General features: G+C 36.7%; 1 protein-coding gene across 3 annotated transcripts in view; it reads left to right on the forward strand.

Moving 5' to 3' along the window:
- The window catches only part of RANBP17 (RAN binding protein 17), a 383,252-nt gene that overhangs the window by 204,197 nt on the left and 151,378 nt on the right, over window positions 1–27,677 (forward strand). The gene's annotated exons all lie outside the window — the stretch shown is intronic.

Consider the following 27,677-nt stretch of genomic DNA (forward strand, 5'->3'; position numbering starts at 1 on the left):
ACTGAGACTTCTCTCCCAACCATTAGGATAAACAGGTATAAGGCTCTGCCTCCAGTTAGCTGTGTGACTTTACCCTGTAAAGGTTTTATTTATAAAATGAGGGCTTATACTGGATTATTGCTAAGGTTCTCTCTAGCTGGAGAAATTCTCAATCTGAAGAGCTTAACAGTATCTGTCACCTACATTAATTTTGCTAAGAGACTTTTTCACATCAGAGTGGCATGATCATTCTGAGTTCATCCAACGTCTCAAAAAGCCTGGGAAGCCCAGTTCTTCTTAGCTCCACAGTAGCAGTGCTTGAGGAACCTGAAATGTACACTAACAATAGCTTCTTAGGTCCTGAGGAGAATTGTTATCCACCTTTGATCTCTAGTCCTTAAACTCAGTGCTCGGTATTTAATGAATGCCCACTAATACTTAGTTTCCTGTTTCATATAATGGAAAGTGTTAATTACATGAGAAGTCTGTACTTCTGTTGTTGAATTTGTGGAAAGACCAAGTATATTGTGCAGTCAGCTTTCTGCCACCCCATCCTACCAATATCTAAGTCCTTTGCAGATGTGGCTTAGTCCCCCAAATATGTTATAAAAGATAGAAGTATATTTTTCTACATATCGTGGACAAACAATATATGTTTATATATGGTCTTGTCCCCTATGGAGTAAAAACTACTTGAGGTCAGGAGCTCTACTTTCTTTTTTATCTCCTTCTGGTTTATAACTACTTAGCACATATTAGTCAGTTATATTTACTAAGTCAATAATTATACAAAATCACACACATGATGTAATAGCTGAATCATTACTGAAAAAATTACTGCCTTTGTAGTGTAATGATCCCTCTCTACAAGAAAGAGTATCAAGACCAAGTTGTATGTGATAGCTCATGAAAGGGGAGTTTCCATAAAAGCACTTGCTGGTTGCTACTCTCTGTTATATCATTTCAGGGACAAAGGACAAATACAATCACAGCTGCTGCTATAATTTTCATGAATTCTAAACATATTTTAGAAGTCATATATTTATTAAATGACTATAGAAATTTATTGGTTATTTTCAGTCTAGTTTTTATGCAGTCTAGCAATGTAATTGGGTTGTATTATGTGACTCGTACTTTTTCACTTGTAGCAATTACCAACTGTCTGTGCCAGTGTGATTCAATGCTTTGGGGAGTGAAGTAATGCAGACTAAATCAAAGCTGGGCTTGAGCCAGGATGAGTTGGGAAGATACCTACTTGTGTAATCATGTAGACCTGGATCTCCCTCACTAATTTAGGTAACATACATAAAACACCAAACATGGTACCAGATCACAGTGAGTTTCTCCACAAATGGTAGCTAATGTTGTTTTAGTTTAAAAGTATACTGTTTCCCTTGTCTGGGGAGATATGTCCAGAAATAATTGGTCATGCTTATAGTTCAAGAGATTTTTGCCTATAGTTTTCTTATAGTTTTATGGTTTCATGCCTTACATTTAGGTCTTTAATCCATTTCAAATTTACTTTTATGTATGGAGCTACCCAATAGTCCATTTTCATTCTCTTGCATGTAGATGTCCAGTTTTCCCAATACCAGTTATTGAAGAGACTTTCTTTTCCCCATTGTATATCCATGGCCCCTTTATCATATGTTACTTTACCATATATGCGTGGGTTTATATCTGGGCTCTCTATTGTGTCCCATTGATCTATGGATGATCTGTTCTTGTGCCAGTACCATACTGTTTTGATTACTGTAGCTCTGTAGTATAGGTTGAAGTCAGGGAGTGTAATATCCCAAACTTTGTTCTTGTTTTTCATGATTGCTTTGGCTATTTGGGGTCTTTTATGGTTCCATATTAATCTTGGGGTTATTTGCTCTAGCTTATTGAAAAGTGATGTTGGTATTTTGATAGGGATTGCACTGAATCTGTAAATTGCTTTGGGCAGGATGGCCATTTTGACAATATTAATTCTTCCTATTTATGAACATGGGATAGATTTCCATTTATTTGTATCATTAATTTCTCTCATGAGTGTCTTACAGTTTACCCAAGAGGAATACAGTTTTCAGAGTATAGATCTTTCACCTCCTTGGTTAGGTTTATTCCTAGGTATTTTATTCTTTTTGGTGCATTTGTGAATGGAATTGTTTTCCTGATTTCTCTTTGTTAGTTTGTTGTTAGTGTACAGGAATGTAACAGATTTCTGTGTGTTAGTTTCTATCTTGCAGCTTTGCTGAATCCAGTTACTAGTTCTAATCATTTTTTGGTGGAGTCTTTAGGGTTTTCTATATAAAGTATCATGTCATCTGCAAATAGTGACAGTTTAACGTCTTCTTTACCAATTTGGATGCCTTTTATATCTTTATCTTGTCTGATTGCCAAGGCTGGGACCTTCAGTACTATGTAGAATAAAAGTGGACATCCTTGTCTTGTTTCTGATCTTAGAGGAAAAGCTTTCAGCTTTTTGGCATTGAGTATTATGTTAGCTGTGGGTTTGTCATATATGGCCTTTATCATGTTGAGGTACATTCCCTCTATACCCATTTTGTTGAGAGTTTTTATCATGAATGGATGTTGAGTTTTGTCAGATGCTTTTTCAGTATCTATTGAGATGGTCATACGGTTTTTGTCTTCTTTTTGTTAATGTGGTGTATCACATTGATAGATTTACGAATGTTGTACCATTTTTGCATCCCTGGAGTAAATCCCATTTGGTCATGATGCATGATCCTTTGAGACACTGAGAGGTGAATGGTGATTACCACAGGGGAGGGGTTGGTATAGGTGGGTGGGGAGCGGGAGGATGATGAAGGGGCACAAAAATTCTCAATGATTCTGTAACATCTTTCTGTGTCAGCAAATAGTAACACACTAGCTGGGGTGAGGATTTAATAATGTGGGCAACTGGTGAACTACTGTGTTGTGTACTTGAAACTAATATAAGATTCTATATCAATAATACTTCAATAAAAAACAAACAAAAATTTATAAAAAACAAGGTTAAAAATATATTGTTGAAAGTAGTCATTAGGTATAATAACCTATTTTAAAAGTTTGATGTCCATTGCCTTGAAAGTAGTTTACTATAATATACAGTATATCTTGGCATATATTGTACCCACAGAAGGTTCTGAAACAGACCAAGAAATGAAAGGACCAGCTAACTTTGTTGCAAGGCCTTGTGCGTTTTTATTTAATGGTCATCAGATCCTAATCTAGATGGTGGCAGCCAACATGTGTGTAGTTGTTAATTGTATGTTAGGTTACAGGAGATCCTGCCTTAGGCAAGTTACTGAGTACTAGATGAACTCAATTCTTTTATATTTCTGGTGTGAAAATAAGGCCAATAATGCCTGCATTGCAAAGTTATTATGAGGGTTAGTGATTATGTCTGCAAAATAACTAGTCCAAGTGGCTGGAATTTTATAAATTCTAGAAATTATACCTTTTGTTTTTATTGTTCTCATTATTATCATAATCACCACCATCATCATCTGTATATAATGATCTGTGCATTTAAGGTGGGTTTTGCTTTTCTAAATGCTCCCAATATTTCTCTGTTCCTTAGAAACAGATCCTTTGAATAACCATAGGAGCTCTCTAGGAATCTGACATCAAAAATGCTTCATCTACTTCAGTAGGCTCTTAATTTTATGCCATTCTCACATAAACCTGTCTTTAACACTGATTCTTCTGATCTTTCAGAACTATACTTTCTTCACACACAATTATGGAAGCTTACTATCTGTCTGATCTTGGTATGTGGTAACACCTGCAGTTTGCCCAAGAGGAATACATGCATTTTGTGCAGTCTTTATCAGGTTGTCAGTCCTGCTTTACTCATATTGGCAAATATTCTGCATTCTGTTCCTACCTTTTTTTTTCCTTGTGATAATTTCATTTAATTTTACTTTCCCTTATTACTTTTTCAGGCTCAGTTAATCCCTAATACAGTACGAATTTCAAATCCATTCTCACTAAATAATTCACAGTACCATGGAGGTTTATTTTGACTCTGTCTTGTTTCCTTTACTCTCTATCCCCTTGATGTATTTGTTGTGATGACTTTAATCATGTTCAGAAGGTTCATGGAGAAAAGAAGGTTATGATTGGAACTGATATGGGCCATAGACTTTATTTATATGGCTGTGCGAGTCTTTCTGTTTTATCATACTGGAGTTGAACTTACTGAAGACATTGCTGGCTATAAATAAAAAGAAAACAGTCCTTTCCATGTGATATTAGGTTTATAGCCCACCAAAGGAATCCATTGTTGATGCCTATAAATACATGGAAATTCAGAAGGGTTTTAGTGGCCCAGTTACCTTTTGCAGGTTATAAACTTTCCTCCAGTCCAAATTGGACATTTTAACTGCCCTCAATATTTCAGTAGATTGTATGAAGAGCAGATGAAATAATGTGAAATGCATATATAAAAGGACTTTGTCCATGATGAAAAGTGTTAATTCTTTATAATTTTACAATGTTAGTGACCCATTATCCTTTCGGGGAAAAGACTGAATGTTGGTATTTCCTATTTATTAGGCTTTTTTTGGCCTGTCTGCATCCAAAAAGGATTTGAAGCAGAAGTCACTAATGAAGTTATTGAATTGAAAGCATTATTACTGGCAATAGGAGCAAGTGACAGGAAATCTTAGGAGGGAAATATTTTGTAAGGTTGTTGAATTAGTTGCTACATAGGCAATAAATAACTGGGAGGCACACCCTCATAGGTAGAATAAGCACAAGGCCTTGTGCTTTTTTATTTAATGGATTATTTATTTTATTTAATGGAATATATATATTTTACTTATAGATACAATATGATGTGCAAATTGGATTGTTGGCAGATAGAAATGATTTTTAAAAGAAGTATTTTACTATAGATCTGGAGAGATATTTTCTATAAAAAGGTAAGATCTTAAAATGAAGAGGTAAAAATTAGGATAAGAAATTAAAAATTAATTTCACTTTGAGTACTTGGAGGAAATGTTGCAACTTAAAGGGAAAGAGTAGTTTTCGGACAATAATAATGTAATCAGGAGAAAGTCTGAATTTTGCATCTGCAAAGAAGGCTGAGTCTTAAATAACTTTTTAAAAGGTCAATGTCTATCTTAAAGGCTAGTTTATCAACAAAAGAAATTCTGGGTGGAACAGGGAGAAGGAAGATATTTATTACTTATTTCTGAGATCCTATTAAAAATTCTAAGTATGTGGTAGAAGTTTTAAAGATTCATATCATAGTACAAAAGGAATTATGATGGTTTTGGATAATGTTATGAAACTAACTGTAGCAGTGTAAAGTTTGTAATTCTTGACTTCATATCTTACTTTGTAAACTAGTGTTTTATAAAAAACTTAGTTACTTTCCACTCCAAGTTGCTACTGAAGAAATTTCCCTTAGTGATTTTCTAAATCCAGTGCTGAAATTGATCAGTTCATGAGTAACCAGTGGAGGGAAGAAGTCTGAATCACTCTAGGTCCTTTTTTAGTTTTTCTCTCCCTTTAGTTCTTTCCTCCAGAACTATATTAGGCAAAGCCTTGTAACTGCTACTTGCTAGCTCTTTTTCTTGGGGCAAATTCCTTAGCTCTCTAAGCTTCATTTTCATCATAAAATGTGAATAATGAATACTTACTTTACAGAGCTGGTATGAGGACTGAGATAATATGCTTAGGACAGGCGGAGCCAAGATGGCAGTGTGAGTAGGACACTGGGGATCTCCTCCCAAAAACATATATTTTTGAAAATACAACAAATGCAACTATCCCTAAAAGAGAGACCAGAAGATACAGGACAACAGCCAGACTACATCCACACCTACGAGAACCCAGCACCTGGTGAAGGGGGTAAGATACAAGCCCTGGCCCGGCAGGACCCGAGCGCCCCTCACCCCAGCTCCCAGCGGGAGGAGAGGAGTCGGAGCGGGAGGGAGACGGAGCCCAGGACTGCTAATCACCCAGCCCCAGCCATCCGCACCGAGAGTGTAGACACACAGTGTGAGGATTGTGGGAAACTAGCGAAATGGGACAGTTAAAACCTGCGAGTGGCATCCCTGGAGCTGGCGCCCCTGGGACAAAGAAAAGCAAGTGCTTTTTAAAAGTCTTAAAGGGACAGGGACCGCACAGTTGGACGGAAGCATCCTGGGACACTTAGCCCAGCAGCAGGGAATCCTGGGGAACTCCGGGCACCCTCACCCGCTGGGCAGCAGCTCTGAGACCCCTCACGGCGATAAACAGCCCCCCACCCATTCCCCCTCCGGCGTCCTGCCATAGCAGAGCAGCAGCCTGAGGCTGCCCACGGCCACAGCAAGGGAGCTTCCTCCATAGCGGCAGGCAAGAAACAGACACCCAGTCTATATGCAACTGCCCAACACAAGCCACTAGGGGTCGCCGTTGTCCCAGTAAAGAAAGGCCAGGAGCAAGTGGAAAGGGTCTTGGTTCTCCCAGCTGACAGACGAGTCAACAGCATACCACTGCATCTATCAACATGAAAAGGCAAAAAAATTTGATCCAGACCAGACTAACCCAGACATCTTCCACATCCTCCCCTGAGAAGGAATCTGGGGAGATAGATTTAACCAATCTTCCTGAAAAAGAATTCAAAACAAAAGTCATAACCATGCTGATTCACTTCCAGAGAAATGTACAAGAACTAAGGAGGAAGAATACAGAAATAAAACAATATCTGGAAGGACTTCAAAGCAGAACAGATGAGACGCAAGAGACCATTAATGGACTAGAAATCAGAGAACAGGAATGCAGAGAAGCTGATGCAAAGAGAGATAAAAGGATCTCCAGGAAAGAAAGAATATTAAGAGAACTGTGTGACCAATCGAAATGGAACAATATTCGCATCATAGGAGTACCAGAAGAAGAAGAGAGAGAAAAAGGAATAGAAAGTGTCTTTGAAGAAATAATTGCTAAAAACTTCCCCAAACTGGGGGAGGAAATGGCCTCTCAGACCACAGAAGCACACAGAACTCCCATGACAAGGGACCCAAGGAGGGCAACACCAAGACACATAATAATTAAAATGGCAAAGATCAAAGAAAAGGACAGAGTATTAAAGGCAGCCAGAGAGAAAAAAAAGGTCACCTACAAAGGAAAACCCATCAGGCTATCATCAGACTTCGCAACAGAAACCTTACAGGCCAGAAGAGAATAACATGATATATTTAATGCAATGAAATAGAAGGGCCTTGAACCAAGAATACTGTATCCAGCATGATTATCATTTAAATGTGAAGGAGGGATTAAACAATTACCAGACAAGCAAAAGTTGAGGGAATTTGCCTCCCACAAACCACCAGTACAGGGTATCTTAGAGGGACTGCTCTAGATGGGAACACTCCTAAAAAGAGCACAGAACAAAACACCTAATATATGAAGAATGGAGGAGGAGGAATAAGAAGGGAGAGAAATAAAGAATCATCAGACAGTGTTTATAATAGGTCAATGAGTGAGTTAAGACAGTAAGATAGTAAAGAAGCTAACCTTGAACCTTTGGTAACCACAAACTTAAAGCCTGCAATGGCAATAAGTACATATCTTTCAATAATCACCCTAAATGTAAATGGACTGAATGCACCAATCAAAAGACACAGAGTTAATAGAATGGATAAAAAAGCAAGACCCATCTATATGTTGCTTACAAGAGACTCACCTCAAACCCAAAGACATGCACAGATTAAAAGTCAAGGGATGGAAAAACATGTTTCATGTAAACAACAGAGAGAAAAAAGCAGGTGTTGCAGTACTAGTATCAGACAAAATAGACTTCAAAACAAAGAAAGTAACAAGAGATAAAGAAGGACATTACATAATGATAAAGAGCTCAGTCCAACAAGAGAATATAACCATTACAAATATATATGCACCCAATACAGGAGCACCAATATATGTGAAACAAATACTAACAGAATTAAAGGAGGAAATAAAATGCAATGCATTCATTTTGGGAGACTTCAACACACCACTGACTCCAAAGGACAGATCCACCAGACAGAAAATAAGTAAGGACACAGAGGCACTGAACAACACACTAGAAGAGATGGACCTAATAGACATCTATAGAACTCTACATCCAAAAGCAACAGCATACACATTCTTCTCAAGTGCACATGGAACATTCTCCAGAATAGACCACATACTAGGCCACAAAAAGAGCCTCAGTAAATTCCAAAAGATTGAAATCCTACCAACCAACTTTTCAGACCACAAAGGCATAAAACTAGAAATAAACTGTACAAAGAAAGCAAAAAGGCTCACAAACACATGGAGGCTTAACAACATGCTCCTAAATAATCAGTGGATCAACAACCAAATTAAAATGGAGATCCAGCAATATCTGGAAACAAATGACAACAACACAAAGCCCCAACTACTGTGGGACGCAGCGAAAGCAGTCTTAAGAGGAAAGTATATAGCAATCCAAGCATATTTAAAGAAGGAAGAACAATCCCAAATGAATGGTCTAGTGTCACAATTATCGAAATTGGAAAAAGAAGAACAAATGAGGCCTAAAGTCAGCAGAAGGAGGGACATAATAAAGATCAGAGAAGAAATAAATAAAATTGAGAAGAATAAAACAATAGAAAAAATCAATGAAACCAAGAGCTGGTTCTTCGAGAGAATAAACAAAATAGATAAGCCTCTAGCCACACTTATTAAGAGAAAAAGAGAATCAGCACACATCAACAGAATCAGAAACGAGAAAGGAAAAATCATGACAGACCCCACGAAAATACAAAGAATTATTAGAGAATACTATGAAAACCTATATGCTAACAAGCTGGAAAACCTAGGAGAAATGGACAACTTCCTAGAAAAAGACAACCTTCCAAGACTGACCCAGAAAGAAACAGAAAATCTAAACAGACCAATTACCAGCAATGAAATTGAAGTGGTAATCAAAAAACTACCTAAGAAGAAAACCCCTAGGCCAAATGGATTTACCTCGGAATTTTAACAGACATACAGAGAAGACATCATACCCATTCTCCTTAAAGTTTTCCAAAAAATAGAAGAGGAGGAAATACTCCCAAACTCATTCTATGAAGCCAACATCACCCTAATACCAAACCAGGCAAAGACCCCACCAAAAACGAAAACTACAGACTAATATCGCTGATGAACATAGATGCAAAAATACTCAACAAAATATTAGCAAACAGAATTCAAAAATACATCAAAAGGATCATACACCATGATCAAGTGGGATTCATCCCAGGGATGAAAGGATGGTACAACATTCGAAAATCCATCAACATCATCCACCACATCAACAATAAGAAGGACAAAAACCACATGGTCATCTCCATTAGATGCTGAAAAAGCATTCAACAAAATTCAACATCCATTCATGATAAAAACTCTCAACAAAATGGGTATAGAGGGCAAGTACCTCGACATAATAAAGGTCATATATGATAAACCCACAGCCAACATCATACTGAACAGCGAGGAGAATATCGTCAAAATGGCCATCCTGCCCAAAGCAATATACAGATTCGATGCAATCCCTATCAAATTACCAACAGCATTCTTCAATGAACTGGAACAAATAGTTCAAAACTTCATATGGAAACACCAAAGACCCCAAATAGCTAAAGCAATCCTGAGAAGGAAGAATAAAGTGGGGAGATCTCACTCCCCAACTTCAAGCTCTACTACAAGGCCACAGTAATCAAGACAATTTGGTACTGGCACAAGAACAGAACCACAGACCAATGGAACAGAATAGAGACTCCAAACATTAACCCAAACATATATGGTCAATTAATATTCGATAAAGGAGCCATGGACATACAATGGGGAAATGACAGTCTCTTCAACAGATGGTGCTGGCAAAACTGGACAACTACATGTAAGAGAATGAAACTGGATCACTGTCTAACCCTATACACAAAAGTAAATGTGAAATGGATCAAAGACTTGAACGTCAGTCATGAAACCATAATACTCTTAGAAAAAAACATAGGCAAAAATCTCTTTAGACAGAAACGTGAGTGACCTCTTCTTGAACATATCTCCCCGGGCAAGGGAAACAAAAGCAAAAATGAATAATTGGGACTATATCAAGCTGAAAAGCTTCTGTACAGCAAGGGACACGATCAATAGAACAAAAAGGTATCCTACAGTATGGGAGAATATATTCATAAGTGACAGATCCGATAAAGGGTTGACATCCAAAATATATAAGGAGCTCACACACCTCAATAAACAAAAAGCAAATACTCCAATTAAAAAATGGACAAAGGAGCTGAATAGACAGTTCCCTAAAGAAGAAATTCAGATGGCCAACAGACACATGAAAAGATACTCCACATCGCTTGTCATCAGAGAAATGCAAATTAAAACCACAAGGAGATATCACCTCACACCAGTAAGGATGGCTACCATCCAAAAGACAAACAGCAACAAATGTTGGCGAGGTTGTGGAGAAAGAGGAACCCTCCTACACTGCTGGTGGGAATGTAAATTAGTTCAACCATTGTGGAAAGCAGCATGGAGGTTCCTCAAAATGCTCAAAATAGAAATACCATTTGACCCAGGAATTCCACTTCTAGGAATTTACCCTAAGAATGCAGCACTCCAGTTTGAGAAAGACAGATGCACCCCTATGTTTATCGCTGCACTATTTATAATAGCCAAGATATGGAAGCAACCTAAATGTCCATCAGTAGATGAATGGATAAAGAAGATGTGGTACATATACACAATGGAATATTACTCAGCCATAAGAGAAAAACAGATTCTACCATTTGCAACAACATGGATGGAGCTAGCGGGTATTATGCTCAGTGAAATAAGCCATGTGGAGAAAGACAAGTACCAAATGATTTCACTCATATGTGGAGTATAAGAACAAAGGAAGACTGAAGGAACAAAACAGCAGCAGAATCACAGAACCCAAGAATGGAAAGGAACTGGGGAGGATGGGTGGGAAGGGAGGGATAAGGGCGGGGAAAAAGAAAAGGGGCATTACGATTAGCATGTATAGTGTGGAGGGGGGGCACAGGGAGGGCTGTGCAACACAGAGAAGACAAGTAGTGATTTTACAGCATCTTACTATGCTGATGGACAGTGACTGTGAAAGGGTATGTGGGGGTGACTTGGTGAAGGGGGGAGCCTAGTAAACATATTGTCCTTCATGTAATTGTAGATTAATGATACCAAAATAAAAATAAAAATAAAATAAAATAAAACAGAAAGTAACAGAGCCAGGACTTAAACCTAGGCAGTATGTCTAGAATAGTCTATTTCTCTAGATCAGAACTACTGGCATTTTGACCAGAGAATTCCTTTTTTGGGGAGCTATCCTGTGCGTTTTGTTTAGCAGCGTCTCTGACCTCTATCCACAGTTGCCAGTAGCACCCTCTCAGTTTTGACAACCAAAACTGTCCCCAGACATTGCCTACGTCCCCTGAGGAAAAAAATTGCCCTCCGTTGAGAAAACTGTTACAGAGATTATGTTATTAACCACTATAGTATGCTGCTGCATATATAGACTTAAATTCTGCAAGGTACATATGTGAATAGTTTCATTGTACAGTCATGTATTACAATTCTAGCCTTTAATAGTTACTTTTAGAATATATTTACATATTTTCCACACATTGGCAGCCTAAGCTATTAACACTATTTCAATCAATAATAATAACAATAGTGAACACAGTGACAGATAAGATAACTATCTGAGAAACCATAATCTTTCGGAGATTGGAAGTATGTGGCTACTAGCTTCATTAGGGAGAAATATCATTTTAGTAAGAAGATAAATTGAGAGAAGTTTGACTAGAGAATTTCTAAGGGCCCATTTAGTTTTTAAATTCCATGTTTTATTTCCTTCAAATCTAATTGTCACCCAATATTCTTGGATTTTAAGTGTTTCTTTAACATACTGATATCCATATTAACATAATTTAATCAAAATCTTAACTCACCATTTACTCTTAATTCTGCTTGGAACTGGTATTCCTCAAATAGAATTTCATTCATTGATTCCTGAATTGAGGTGAAGTTAAAATATGGTTCTGTGATAATAATATTAGTATCTAAAAAATCAACCTATGAGAGAGAAAAGAAATCCCAAAAGTTTTAGCAGTTTGTAGTTATAATTATATAAACAGTTGTTTTCATATACAAATAAATTTATTTAATCCTCACAATAAAAAAATATATATGCTTAGGACAGTAACTGACAAAGAAAGTGCTCATTAAAGATTAGGTGTGTCTATATACACAGTGGAATATTATTCAGCCATAAGAAGAAAACAAATCCTACCATTTGCAACAACATGGATGGAGCTAGAGGGCATTATGCTCACTAAAATAAGCCAGGCAAAGAAAGACAAGTACCAAATAATTTCACTCATCTGTGGAGTATAACAACAAAGCAAAAACTGAAGGAACAAAATAGCAGACTCACAGAACCCAAGAATGGACTAACAGTTGCCAAAGGGAAAGGAGCTGGCAAGGGTGGGTGGGAAGGGAGGAATAAGCGGATTAAGAAGCATTATGATTTTCACACTAATGTAGGGAGGGGCACAGGGAAGGCAATATAGCACAGAGAAGACAAGAAGTGACTCTATAGCATCTTATTATGCCGATGGACAGTTACTAATGGGGTATGTGGTGGGGACTTGATAATGGTGGAGTCTAGTAACCACAATGTTGCTCATGTGATTGTATATTAATGATACCCTAATAAAAAAGTTAACTGGGTCTATTGTTGATGTTTTTACTGCTGTTATTATTACAACTGTTCATATTATTACCTTTGAATACTGTCATTTCTTTTTCCTGTAGTCCACGAAATCAAAGAAAACTCATTGGGAAATATAATCACAGGGGATGTGTGTATATAAGTAGTGGCCATGTATTATATAGTACAGGTTAATAAGCTTTGCTTCTTAGCATGTTGTGAATATCTTTAAAATTTGAGGGAAGAAAAGAAAAATTTTCTTTATTTGAAAATGTCCTTCTATTTTTTATCTTTGAGTAGCAAAAACCTGTATGTATTTTTCAGAATCAGTCTATCTGATAGAAACCAGGGTTCTCATCATCAGGCCATTCTGAGGTTGGCAGTACTTTTGGAAAAAAGTGTTGTTAGGATTCACTATACATTCTTATATTTCCTTGTATTTTATCTGTTAGCTGTCCCACTGTGGTCCTCCTGGCAGTCAATCGAGGTACAGCTTCAAAGGGTAAATTATTCTACACATTAGTAAGCTGGATGAGCAAACTGTTGAACCTATCAAATTGGGCTCCTAGAAAAGGTGGCTGACCTATGTTTTTGAAAACTGAAGCATTCACATATTAAATGTCTACTGTTGGCCAGACCTCCTGTGAAGTCATCATTATCCTTAAAAGCCTGTGTGTTAGTGGTGAGACTGACAAGAAATGGTGCAGGGAGATAAAGCTGTGACTGAGGTGAAGAAAGGATAAGAAATTAAAAATTAAAAGGAGGAGCATCTCCCTTGGGCTTGAGAAGGGCATGACTGAGGGGGCAGAGGAGCCAGAGAACTAGATGATGATAACATCTATTCTAGGTAGTGAGGCCAAATGGGAGATGGCCCAGCAGGTAGAGGTGAGGGGCTGCAAGGGGGTAAATTTTTCCAGGTTAAGGGAACAACACATTTGGAGGAGAGTAAAGATGAAGATATTGGACATGAAGGGAGAAATATGGTTTTTCTTGTCCTTAAGAGGGACTGTTTTGTGAAAGACCTAGTCAGTTCAAAAGAGGAAATGGTATTCACTACACTATTTTATTCTGTTGACTTGATCAGTCAGTTTCAGTAGAAATACTTGTGCCTAATAATCCATTTGGGCATGGATATTTTGTTGTTGTTACTCTTGTAATTTGGAAACTATTTTCAAAATTCTCATGTGGTTCTCAATATTGGCTGTACAATATAATCACATGGGAAATTTTTTTAAATACTACTGTGGATTTGCTGTAAAATATTCCAACAGAAAATTTTAAATATTGGGGTATGGGGGAATAGGTAATCACGACTGGCAAAACATTGGTAATCATTGAAGCTTGGTAATGGGTACCTGGGGTTCATCAAAGTATTCCCATTGTTTGTATGTAATTTGAACACTTCCCTAAGAAAAGTTTAAGAAGTAACATTCAAAGATTTTTCCAAACCCTCCAAAAATACCCATGCTTTGGCTCCGCCCTAACCAATTAAATCAGAATTTTGGGGGGTAGGACCCAGGTATCTGTCTTTCTTTGTTTTAGTTCAACATGGTCCTTAGTGTATATCATTATTAAAAACCTCTAGTTTATGAGATAAACCAAGCAGGAATTATTGTCCTTATTTTGTAGTTAGAGAAACCAGAAGAGCTGAATGTTTTGTTAAAAAGCCATAGAGATAGTAAAGAACACAGCCTTTGTTGTCAGCCTCCTATTCTGGTGCTCATTTTATTACACCGCTGTGCTTCTCAGTTGCCCACCATTAAAGGTGTGATTTTGTGGCTACTTATTATTAACATAATCTGTTCAGAAACTATGCTACATTGAAGATATCTTAGTCTCTAAAACGGAGTTCTTCCATCTTACGACCGTGATGGACAGTGACTGCACTGGAGGGGATAAGGGCTTGATAATATAAGTGAAAGCTGAACCACTGTGTTGTGTATTTGAAACCATCATAAGATTGTATATCAATGATACTGTAATAATTTAAAAACAAAAAACAGAGTTCTTCCTCAAACTGGCAGTATTGAGTGCAAGCCGTGAAAACTGCTAATAAATTGGTTTTATTTGTGACTAGATATTCATAATTCAGCTTGTCATTTTCTTTTCTTGGCCTGTAAATAAGGGAGCAGTGTAAGTGCCTCTTGGAAAGAAAAGATGCTAATATTTTTCTAATGACCTGTGTACTGGGGCAGTAATTCTACATGCAAATTAAAGATTTTGGTGACAAATGATAACTCTCATCATCATTCTAATCTCTTAACTTTCCTGGGTATTGTTAATTCATAACATAGTTTGAATTGACTTACCATTATTGATTCCTGTATTCATTAGAATGAAAAGGGAAATCTTGCCTTTGCAAGGGAAATGCAGTAATCAGACACTTTCTTTCTCATAGAATAAAAGGACCTGGTGGGATATAAACAGACAATTATATGTGAGCATGACAGTTAAATTGACGTGGTGAAGGTTAATGCTTGGTTGCTCCATTCATGTTGGAGGTTGCAATCACTTGTCAGTGTGTTCCCATAATACATGCAGTACATCTTCATTAGGAAGGCATATAGCGATCAGCTTCAGGTTCCGGGACGAGCCTGTGGCCAGGACATCATTAACCTTTTGAACCTGGAATTGTAACAGAATGTACTATTGGCTTAGGTTATCAATTATGGTCAGAGTCAATTGATACTTAGAGAAGGATTATTGGTGATGTATATTATAATTTACTCATCTTCCATTGTGTGATTAAAAATAAAGTTGACATGGCAAAGTATTCCATTTCTTACTTTTGGAGAGAGAAACTTTGTAAGCTAGAAGCCTTGCCAAATAGCTTTATAAATAACAGTTCAGGATTTTTTCATTTTGGGGGATTTTTTGGACTGTTTTCAGTATTATTTTCAGTTTCTTAAGTATGAACCAGTACAACTACTAAGGGGACTTTTAAAATTAAATGATGTGTCAAATTATAATAGAAAAGACTCATAGGTAGCATATCAACATACTTTAAACATCAGGTGTAGTCGTGTAGCTGTTAATTTTTTGTCTCCCATACTTCTTTTTCTATCCAATGTTTCACTCAAATCAAATATCATCAGAAAAATAGCTGACAGAATTTCACCATTTTGGAAGCACTTAATAGAATGTCTGTTAATCAAATAAAACTGAAAAATATTAGTTGCCAACCCAAATCACGGGAACAGTATGATTTTAATGCATTTCAAATTATCTATTAAAATTTAAAAATAACTTCCAAAATTAAGAAGCTATTTGCTTTTTAGCTATATTTCTGTATTAAATAGTATCTTTATTGTATTAGTTTTGAAATAATTTTCTAATAATGTTAATATGTCTTGACACTTCTAGAAAAAAGTTACTTAGGTTTTATTTATAATTTTTATCCACTGCTATTTGTGCTATTCTGAATTTATCAGCTATGAATCTGTCTTGAGATAATTTATTTTAAATTTATAGACAGAGCTTTTTTTGCTTAGATGTTTATTGCAACATTTTTGTAATGGTAGGAAGTTGAAAACAACATAAATATCCAACACTAAGGCATTGGTTGAATACATTATATACATAGAATTGAAGAAATATACTACTAACATAATGATAGGATAGAAATTTTAATATCCTGAGTAAATAGTTATCTTAAATTTTAAAAGTGGGCTTAAAAATTGCATACTCAAGGGTAAGAAGAGGGTTATTGAAAAAAAGACTAGAAGGAAATATTACTAAAATGTGAACAGTGGTTACCTTGAGGTGGTAGTATTATATGCCTTTTTTCTTCTATATTTTATCAGATAAAGTATTTATTATAGTATTTGTAAAAATTATATTTTAAAGTAAATTATATTTTTATAATTATTTTTTAATATTATTCTCATTATCAGAAAACATTAGTTTAAAATTAATCAGGTCTCTAAAAATAATGTTTTTCTAATCTGTTCATCAGTGACATAATATAGTATGTAAGGCCTAATTCCTGGTTCAGATTCCAATTCTGTTACTTCCTAGTTGTGTGACTTCGGACAAATGTTTATACCTTTTCATGCTTCAATTTCCTCAACTGTAAAATAGGAATGAAGTACCTATATTGTGAGGTGGCTATGAAGACTGAGTTAGTTAATATATAGTGAAGTTAAAAAAAATAAACACATAAACACATAATGTCATGAGCACTGTAATCTTTCTTCTCTCTTCTGGGCGTAAACCCACTAGTGCTTTTCTCTGGCTCTGTCACTTTCCTGTTTATCTTCCTTCTGTGTATCTCTACTTGTATGTCTCATAGGCTCTTCCAAACTCATCATTTCCAAGATGTAATCATTTACCTTCTCCCTGAACATCTTCCACTCCCACTAAGTGAATGTCATTCTTACCTGAGTCACAACATGAAAGATGTGAAAGACATTTGGATGATTCTTCTGTCTTCCTAAATTCTCTTGACTATTTCTGCTTTTTTTCTTTCCCTTCTGCCACATTCAAACCATCTTTATTTCTCATGTACTAATTCCATTCTTGGCTTCCTCGCCCCCAGGCATCCTAGACAAAGCTCGTAGGGCATTCTTTCTGAAGTGTCAGTCTTTGGTAACTCCGCATGCTTTCAAGATGAAATCCAGACCCACAAGACCTAGCCCCTCCTCTGGACTCTATCATCTACCTTGCACTGGCTTGACTGAATTATTTGCAATTCTTTGAACACATGGTGCTCCTTCCATACTTCTGGGCCTTTGTACATATTCTTCCCTTTCTCAGAAATGTTCTCCAATCTTCTTTGATAACTGTGCATTAGATAGTCCTCCAAATTGGGATAACACATGGTACAAAGCAGTAAAAGCATTTCTCATACTTTGTGGTAATTGTCTGTGTCCTTGTCTATGGTCCCCTTTAGGTTATTATCCCTAACATTTAGGAACCATCCCTAATTCATTTCCATATATCTAGTGCCTAGAAGAATGTTGACACCCAACAAACACTGAGAAAGAATAAATTTGATGGAAAAATAGCAGTTTACAGGTGATGAATATTGTTTCCCTAAAATAATATCTATTACCGGCTGTTTTCCTGTTCTTCCTATAAACAGCAGACCCACCTTGTTCCCACCATCACAACCAGTATTATTTTCCTAATAGCTTGTCTGCAAAAATTAATCATTCTTACCTCTTTGTTTATAATTGTGAGCCATGGTAGATATGTTGAGTCAGAAAAGTTACTAATGTAATATAGTACTTGCTGAGAATAATAATGTTAGTTCTCAAAGGATCACTCTTCTCCAAAACAAAGTTAAAGTCAAAATCATGCCTTATAATGCTGTTTCTTTACCAAATCTGTCTTTCTGTATTTATTTTATCATGAGTCTGGTGACAGTATATAAACCTCCTTCTAAAGAGTTCATATTACTATAGTAGTAATGACTTTCACTGATGATGATGACCTGTTTTGCTGCATGATATTGTGTGTTTCCATGATATAAGTTTACTTCCCCTTTAGGAATCCATCTGCTCTAGATTGGATACAGTCTGCCATCTTCATTATGTAAACATTTTTTAAAGATACATAGTGTGCAAGAAATTGGACAAAACTATGGAGAAATGTTTAGGGACACTTTAAGAAACAGTAGGAAAAATATGTTAGTTGGATAACCACAAGTGAAATTGTATAACTTCCCTGAATCTTAGTTTCTCCTTTGTAACTTACAGATAAAAATCTGTACTAAGTAATGGCTAGCATAGAGTAAATGTTTAATAAAAGTGTGTCTCCAGAGAGGATTAAAGATGGTGGCTTGAGAGGTAAGACAGAGACCTCCTCCTAAAACCTCATATAATATGAAAATATAATTAATACAACTAATCCTGAAAGAACAACAAGAAAGAAGGCTGCGACAGACTGCACACACCTAGAGGAAATAACAGACTGCACGAAACAGGGTAACGTACCAAGGCCGTGACCCAATGGGACCCAGCCCTACCCCCACCCCAGTTCACTGACAGGAGGAAGAAAAACAGCGGGGAGGGAGTGGAAGCCTGGGACTGCTGAACACCTAGCCCAGGAGATCTTCTCTGGGAGCACGAACCTACATATCATTGTGCTCTAGAGATTAGTAGGGTTGGAAAGCTAAGACAGGCAGAAAACCTGGGGAGACTGAGATTCCAGCTATTTTTGGAAAATGGATCCATATCTGGCTGATCTGGGCAGGCAGTCCGAGTGACTTCTGAAAAGCGAGAGGGCTGCTAAAGGGGCAAGGATTGCACAGAGCTTACTGCTCAGGAGAAAGGACAGGTAAACAGAATTGTCTGGGTGTATTCTGCCCAGCAGGTTGGGAACTTTTATGATCCTCAGGCACTCCAGCTGCCTGGCTGGCTACGCAGCTCCAAGGTCGCCCACCATGATACACAGCCTGCTGCACCTTCCTCCCGGCCAGCCCACACCTGGCTTGCAAACTGGCAAACCCTGCCCTGGGGTCAGGCCAGCGAGAAGGAAGCCCTGCCTACAGCAGCTACAAACACAAAGCATAGAGGCTTACACCTGTGTATTCTGCCCACTGGTTCTGGCAGTGGAGACAGGCATAGTAGCCAGGAAGCAGGAAACAGCTTTTTCCTCCCCCCAGGCACTAGCACCACTCCCCTGTGACCCCCAACATCGCTCCAGGGGCTGAGCAGCTCCAGAGAGTAGAGCCTCTGGGCACCAGAGGGCACCGCATACAAATATGAAATGTCAAAGGAACCTGGCTCAAAGCAAAATCTTAATAGCCCCAGAAAAAGGGTAGAGTGAGACTGAACTAATAAATCATTCTGAAAGAGATTTCAAAATGAAAATCATAAACATGCTCCTGGAGGTGCATAAAAATATTCAAAAACTCAGAAACGAATTTAGGACAGAGATCCAAATGTTGAGGAACACAATGGAGGGTCTTAAAAGCAGATTAGATATGGTGGAGGAGAATGAAATAGAAATTACAGAAGAGGAACTGAAAGAAGCTGAAGCACAGAGACAAAAAAGGATCTCTGGGAATGAAAGAATACTGAGAGAACTGTGTGACCAATCCAAATGGAACATTATTTGTATTATAGGGATACCAGAAGAAGAAGAGAGAGAAAAGGGGAAAGAAAGTGTCTTTGAGGAAGTAATTACTAAAAACTTCCCCAATCTGGGGAAGGGGATAGTCTCCCAGGCCATGGAGATGCACAGATCTCCTAACACAAGGGACTCAAGGAGGACAACACCAAGACATATAATAATTAAAATGGCAAAGATCAAGGATAAGGACAGACTATTAAAAGCAGCCAGAGAGAGAAATAAGATCACATACAAAGGAAAACCCATCAGGCTATCATCAGACTTATCAGCAGAAACCTTACAGGCCAGAGGGAGTAGCATAATATATTTAATGCAATGAAGCAGAAGGGCCTAGAACCAAGAATACTCTATCTGGCAAGATTATCATTTAAATTTGAAGGAGGGATTAAACAATTTCTAGATAAGCAAAAGCTGAGGTAATTTACCTCCCACAAGCCATCTTTTGGAGGGACTACTATAGATGGAAGTGGTCCTAAGGTTAAATAGCTGTCACCAGACATAAAAAGAGATAGACATAAGAGTACAGAATATGATGCCTGATATATAAAGAATGGAGGAGGAAGAAAAGGAGAGGGAAAAAAAGAACCTTTAGATTGTGTTTGTAACAACATACTAAGTGAGTTAAGTTAGACTCTTAGATAATAAGGAAGTTAACCTTGAACGTTTGGTAACCACAAATCTAAAGCCTGCAGTGACAATAAGTACATACATATCAATAATCACCCTAAATGTAAATGAGAGTCTGAATGCACCAATCAAAAGACATAGAGTCACCGAATGGATAAAAAAACAAGACCCATCTGTATGCTTCCTACAAGAGACTCACTTTAAACCCAAGACATACACAGACTAAAAGTGAAAGGATGGAGAAAGATATTTCATGCAACTAATAAGGAGAGAAAAGAAGGAGTTGCAGTACTTGTATCAGACAAAATAGACTTTAAAACAAAGTCACAAGAGACAAAGAAGGACATTACATAATGATAAAGGGGTCAATCCAACAAGAGGATATAACCATTATAAATATCTATGCACCCAACACAGGAGGATATACATATGTGAAACAAATATTAACAAAATTAAAAGGGAAAATAGAATGCAATGCATTCATTCTAGGAGACTTCAACACTCCACTCACTCCAAAGGACAGATCAACCAGACAGAAAATAAGTAAAGAGACAAAGGCACTGAATAACACATTAGAACAGATGTACCTAACAGACATCTACAGAACTCTACACCCAAAGCAGCAGAATACATATTCTTCTCAAGTGCACATGGAACATTTTCGAGAATAGATCATATACTGGGCCACAAAAAGAACTTCAGTAAATTCAAAAAGATTGTAATTGTACCAACCAACTTCCCAGACCACAAAGGTATGAAACTAGAAATAAGTTATCCAAAAAAAATGAAAAAGTCCAGACACATGAAGGCTTAACAACATGCTCCTAAATAATCAGTGGATCAATAACCAAATAAAAACAGAGATCAAGCAATATATGGGGACAAATGACAATAATAATTCAACACCACAAAATCTGTGGGATGCAGCAAAGGCTGTGCTAAGAGGAAAGTTTATTGCAGTACAGGCCTACCTCAGGAAAGAAGAACAATCCCATATGAACAGTCCAAAGTCACAAATAACTAAACTGGAATAAGAAGAACAAATGAGGCCTGAAGTCAGTAGAAGGAGGGACATAATAAAGATTAGAGAAGAAATAAATAAAATTAAGAAGAACAAAACAACAGAAAGAATCAATGAAAGGAGGAGTTGGTTCTTTGAGCAAATAAACAAAATAGATAAACCCCTAGCCAGACTTATCAAGAAAAAGAGAGAATGCACACACACAAACAGAATCAGAAATAAGAGAGGAAAAATCACTATGGACACCACAGAAATAAAAAGAATTATTAGAGAATACTATGAAAAATTATATGCTGACAAACTGAATAACCTAGAAGAAATGGACAACTTTCTAGAAAAATACAACCTTCCAAGGCTGACCCAAAAAGAAACAGAAAATCTTAACAGAGCAATTACTAGCAATGAAATTGAATTGGTAATCAAAAAACTACCTAACAAAAAAACTCCTGGACCAGATGGCTTCACCGCTGAATTTTATCAAACATTTAGTGAAGATCTAATACCCATTCTCCTTAAAGTTTTCCAAACATAGTAGAGGAGGGAATACTTCCAAACTCATTCTATGAGACCACCATCACCCTAATACCAAAACCAGGCAAAGGCACCACAAAAAAAGAAAATTACAGACCAATATCCCTGATGAACATAGATGCAAAAATTCTCAACAAAATATTAGCAAACAGAATTCAAAAATACATCAAAAGGATCATACACCATGATCAAGTGGGATCCATCCCAGGGATGAAAGGATGATACAACATTCGAAAATCCATCAACATCATCTACCACATCAACAAAAAGAAGGACAAAAACCACATGATCATCTCCATAGATGCTGAAAAAATATTTGACAAAATTCAACATCCATTCATGATAAAAACTCTCAACAAAATGGGTATAGAGGGCAAGTACCTCAACATAATAAAGGCCATACATGACAAACTCATAGCCAACAACATACTTAACACTGAGAAGCTGAAAGCCTTTCCTTTAAGATTGGAAACAAGACAAGGTTGCCCATTCTCTCCACTTTAATTCAACATAGTTCTGGAGGTCCTAGCCACAACAATCATACTACAAAGAAATAAAAGGCATCCAGATTGGCAAGGAAGAAGTTAAACAGTCCCTGTTTGCAGATGACATGATATTGTACATAAAAAACCCTAAAGAATCCACTCCAAAACTACTAGATCTAATATCTGAATTCAGCAAAGTTGCAGGATACAAAATTAATACACAAAAATCTGTTGCATTCCTATACACTAATGATGAACTAGCAGAAAGAGAAATCGGGAAAACAATTCCATTCACAATTGCATCAAAAAGAATAAACTACCAAGGAATAAACTTAATGAAGGAAGTGAAAGACCTATACTCTGAAAACTGCAAGACACTCATGAGAGAAATCAAACAACATACCAATAAATGGAAACACATCCCATGCTCATGGATAGGAAGAATTAATATTGTCAAAATGGCCATCCTCCCTAAAGCAATATACAGATTCAATGCAATCTCTATCAAAATACCAACAGCATTCTTAAACAACCTGCAGCAAATAGTTCTAAAATTCATATGGAACCACAAAAGACCCCAAATAACCAAAGCAATCCTGAGAAGGAAGAGTAAAGTGGAGGGGATTATGCTCCCCAACTTCAGGCTTTACTAAAAAGCCACAGTAATCAAGACAATTTGGTGCTGGCACAAGAACAGATCCATAGACCAATGGAGCCTACTAGAGAGCCCAGATAGAAACCCAAGCATATATGGTCAATTAATATACAATAAAGGAGCTATGGATATACAATGGAAAATGACAGCCTCTTCAACAACTGGTGTTGGCAAAACTGCATGCAAGAGAATGAAACTGGATTATTGTCTATCCCCACACAAAAAAGTAAACTCGAAATGGATCAAAGACCTGAGTGTAAGTCAAGAAACCATAAAACTCTTAGAAGACAACATAGGCTAAAATCTTCTGAATATAAACATGCGTGAGTGACTTTTTTCTGAATGCATCTCCTCAAGCAAGGGAAACAAAAGCAAAAATGAACAAATGGGACTGCATCAAACTAAAAAGCTTCTGTACAGCAAAGGACACCATCAACAGAACAAAAAGTCATCCTACAGTATGAGAGAATATATTTGTAAATGACATATCTGACAAGGGGTTAACATCCAAAATATATAAAGAACTCACTCACCTCAACACCCAAAAAGTAAATAACCTGATTTAAAAAATGGGCAGAGGATATGAACAGACAATTCTCCAAAGAAGAAATTCAGATGGCCAACAGGCACATGAAAAGATGCTCCACATCACTAATCATCAGGGAAATGCAAATTAAAACCACAATGAGATATCACCTCACACCAATTAGAATGGCTGGTATCGAAAAGACTAAGAACAACAAATGCTGACGAGGATGTGGAGAAAGGGGAACCCTCGTACACTGCTGGTGGGAATGTAAGCTAGTTCAGCCATTGTGGAGAGCAATGTGGACATTCCTCAAAAAACTAAAAATAGAAATACCACTTGACCCGGGAATTCCACTCCTAGGAATTTACCCAAAGTACATAATTTTTCAGATTCAAAAAGACATATGCACCCCTATGTTTATTGCAGCAATATTTACAATAGCCAAGATATAGAAGCAACCTAAGTGTCCATCAGCAGATGAATGGATAAAGATGTGGTACATATACACAATGGAATACTATTCAGCCATAAGAAAGAAACAAATCCTACCATTTGCAAGAACATGGATGAAGCTGGAGGATATTATGCTCAGTGAAATAAGCCAGGAGGAGAAAGACAAGTACCAAATGATTTCCCTCATTTGTGGAGTATAACAACGAAGCAAAACTGAAGGAACAAAACAGCAACAGACCCACAGACTCCAAGAAGGGACTAATGGTTACCAAAGGGGAGGTGGGGGAGGGCAGGTGGGGAGGGAGGGAGAAGGTGATTGAGGGGCATTATGAGTGGCTCATATGGTGTGGGGGTTATCATGGGGAAGACAGTGTAGCATAGAGAAGACAAATAATGACTATGTGGCATCTTACCATACTGTTCGGCCATAACTGAAATGGGGTATTGGGGGCACACAATAACTTGGGTGAATGTAGTAACCACGTTGTTTTTTTATGTGAAACCTTCGTAAGACTGTATATCAATAATACCTTAATAAAAAATATATGTAAAAAAAGAAAAAAGTGTGTCTCCTTTCTTCCTTCCCACTTTCCCACATGGCATATTTAAAGATAATTCTAATAAAAGAGCCCAATCAAACTGCAGGTTGCAAATAGATCTGAAAACATATCACTAAACAATCATTCTCTTTACTTAAACAGTCACTACCAGGTATCTCCCCTCATGTGATCACTGATTTGAAACTACCAATGGCTAACTGTTCAGATTTGAGCATTCTTGGCAGCCATTACACATCCAAATGCGATTTCAGAATAAAAAGAATTGTTACTGTTGGGATATTAATGAAAGCATTGTATGCATTGTATGTGGACATCCATTTGTCCATTCAGTCATTACATGCTTAACAAATATTTGAGCAACTCCTGTGTTCCAGATTGTGCTAAACATTAGCATTAAAATGGCTGGACTGAGCAATTTTTTTTTTAATTTAGGGTAGGCCGTGGAGGGGCAGAGCGCCAGGGAAATTTGAGAGCGTGGGAGAACGCTGCTCTCCGCCCTGCAGCCTTTCTGAATTGCCGCTGGGCGGTCATTTTTCCCCGCCCGCGCCATCTGAGTTTTTCGGTTGGGTAGTGGGTGGAGTTGTGCTCTTCACTCTTGGCCCAGATACCCCGAGGGCTCAACTCACTTGCATTTTGTTTTTTTTTTTAATGTCATTTTTAACAATTTTTTTAAGTGTCATTGATATATAATTTTATGAAGGCTTCACATGAACAATATTGTGGTTTCAGCATTTGGACTCCGCAATTTTTTAATGGGAAGATGCTCACATCTCTTTTAAAGCAAAAGACTTTTTAATGTTAGCTATTTTATTATTATTTAAAATTGTTGACTACTAAGCTAAGCTCTTGTCATTGGTTATCTCTTTTAATTCATACAGTAGTTCCTGCAAGGTAGGTGCTGTTATTTTCCATTTTCAAGATAGAAATTGAGTCCCAGGGAAGGTAAGTGTTATCCCCACGTTTACGTAGCTAGTAAGAGGAGCTGGGAGTCAGACCTAGCAACTCTGAGTCTAGCACCTGTGCTCTTAACCTCCATTTCAGCAGGTCTCACTAGTCCAGGGACTCCTGGAGATACTGAGACCCTTTCAGGTGATCTCTGAGGTCAAAACTATTTTCAAAATGATGCCAGGACAATATTAATCTTTTTGCTTTCATACTCGAATGTACAGTGTAGTCCTTTGGAGGGCAAATGCCATGTGATATTACAACAGACTGAATGCATAAGCAGGTGTAAAAGTCCAACTGCTCTGCTTCTGTTAAGCCAGACATTAAAGAGATTAATAAAAATGTAAAACAGTGCCACTCTTCTTACTAAATTCTGTTTTAGAAGATATAGCTGTTTCATTAAAAATATAATTATATTGACTTGTGATTAATTTTTCTAATAAATATTTTTAAAATTCTGCTTTATTTCTAATACGGTCAATATCAATAGATATAGCCCACATAAGCAAAAGCTTTTTGGGTTCTTCCTCAATAATTTTTAAAAGTACAGAAGTATCTACAGACCAAAAAGTTTGAGAACTATTACTTTATAGTATTATCCTTATATTTCCGAACTTCCTTTTGTATACATTTGTGGTCTTTTAAGTTGACCTCCCAAGTTCAAAGAATTCTGCAATTCTGCTCAAGAATAATACTTTCTTACAAGTTGTCTAAATTGTTAGCAGTAATACTTGAGACCCTTACATATTCTTTGACCCTGTCTGCCTTCTCAAAGAGCTTATAGTCTAGAATTCCAGGATATCATGATTCCAGTGTATCTGAATCAGATTTCCAAAGTTAATTTTTATGTAATACATGGGAAAGAATCACATTATAATTAGATTGTGTTTGAATATTTCAACATTATGTTTTAGTATGTAACTGGTATTATAGCTAGTATATTACCACCTCCAGAAGTTTATTTAACCACGAGAAGCAAATGTTTTTTTTTTCATACATAAGGAAATGGCTGAATATTTTATGATTTATCTATTGTATATTTTTCAGCATTTTAGAAGCATGGTAGAATACAGATACATGAAATGGTTTCTAAAAAACTGTTTATTTATTTCACTTAACAGTTAACTGAGCCTGTACCATTCTGTGTGTTTGAGTACTGGGGAAACAGACCAGCTGTAGTCTTAGTTCTTGGTTCTTATGTTAGATGGAGGGAAAGGAGAAAAAAAAAGTGAAACGTGTTTGCCAAACTAGTGTAAAACTCTTAAAAATAACATCCTTTTTGGTTCTTGATGAATGACATTTGTCATTAATTTTATGTGGATAAAAGATCCTATTTTATATGAATATAATTTAATTAGTATTAAAATATTCTACTCTGAATACGTGGATGTTTTATTGCCCTTGTCTAGCTTGGATTAACACATAGTCTACAGGCACACACTTGATCATCTACATTTGCTCTCTTACAACACTAAACTATGTTTTCTACCTTTATCTTGTATCTACCTATCACTTCAGCATTTTATTACAAATAATAATAATAATAAAGAGAGAAATGTGGTATCCACATATAAATCAAGTATAAAAATCAAATGAGTATTCATATTTGAACTGACTGTTTATAGTTCATAATGCATGAACAAAACCGAAGGTTTCTGTGATACTGCCCTTGTACTGTTCACCATGTAAGAACTTATTCACTATGTAAGAATTTGTTCTCCATGTAAGAACTTGTTTGTTATGCCTCAGAAGATTGGAGACTGACGAAAATTAGGCTTGGCGTGGATTAATGATTGTGCATTGAGCATTGACTCCCCTATACAGAATTTTATTGTTGTTAACAACCATTTGATCAATAAATATGAGAGATGCCCTCACAAAAAAAAAAAAAAAAAAAAAGTATACACTTCCAAAGGTAAAATAATAAGTAACCGGGATGTAATGAATATACTCAAGATATTGTAACAGCTTGGTATGGTGATAGCTGGTACCTAGAATTGTCATGTATATAAATGTTGAATCACTATGTTGTACACCTGAAACTAATGTAATACTGTGTGTCAACTACCCTTCAATAAAAAAATTATTATCTAAAAAAATTAATAA

Source organism: Manis pentadactyla, chromosome 2, assembly GCF_030020395.1.
Source record: "Manis pentadactyla isolate mManPen7 chromosome 2, mManPen7.hap1, whole genome shotgun sequence".
NCBI classification, from domain to species: Eukaryota; Metazoa; Chordata; class Mammalia; order Pholidota; family Manidae; genus Manis; species Manis pentadactyla.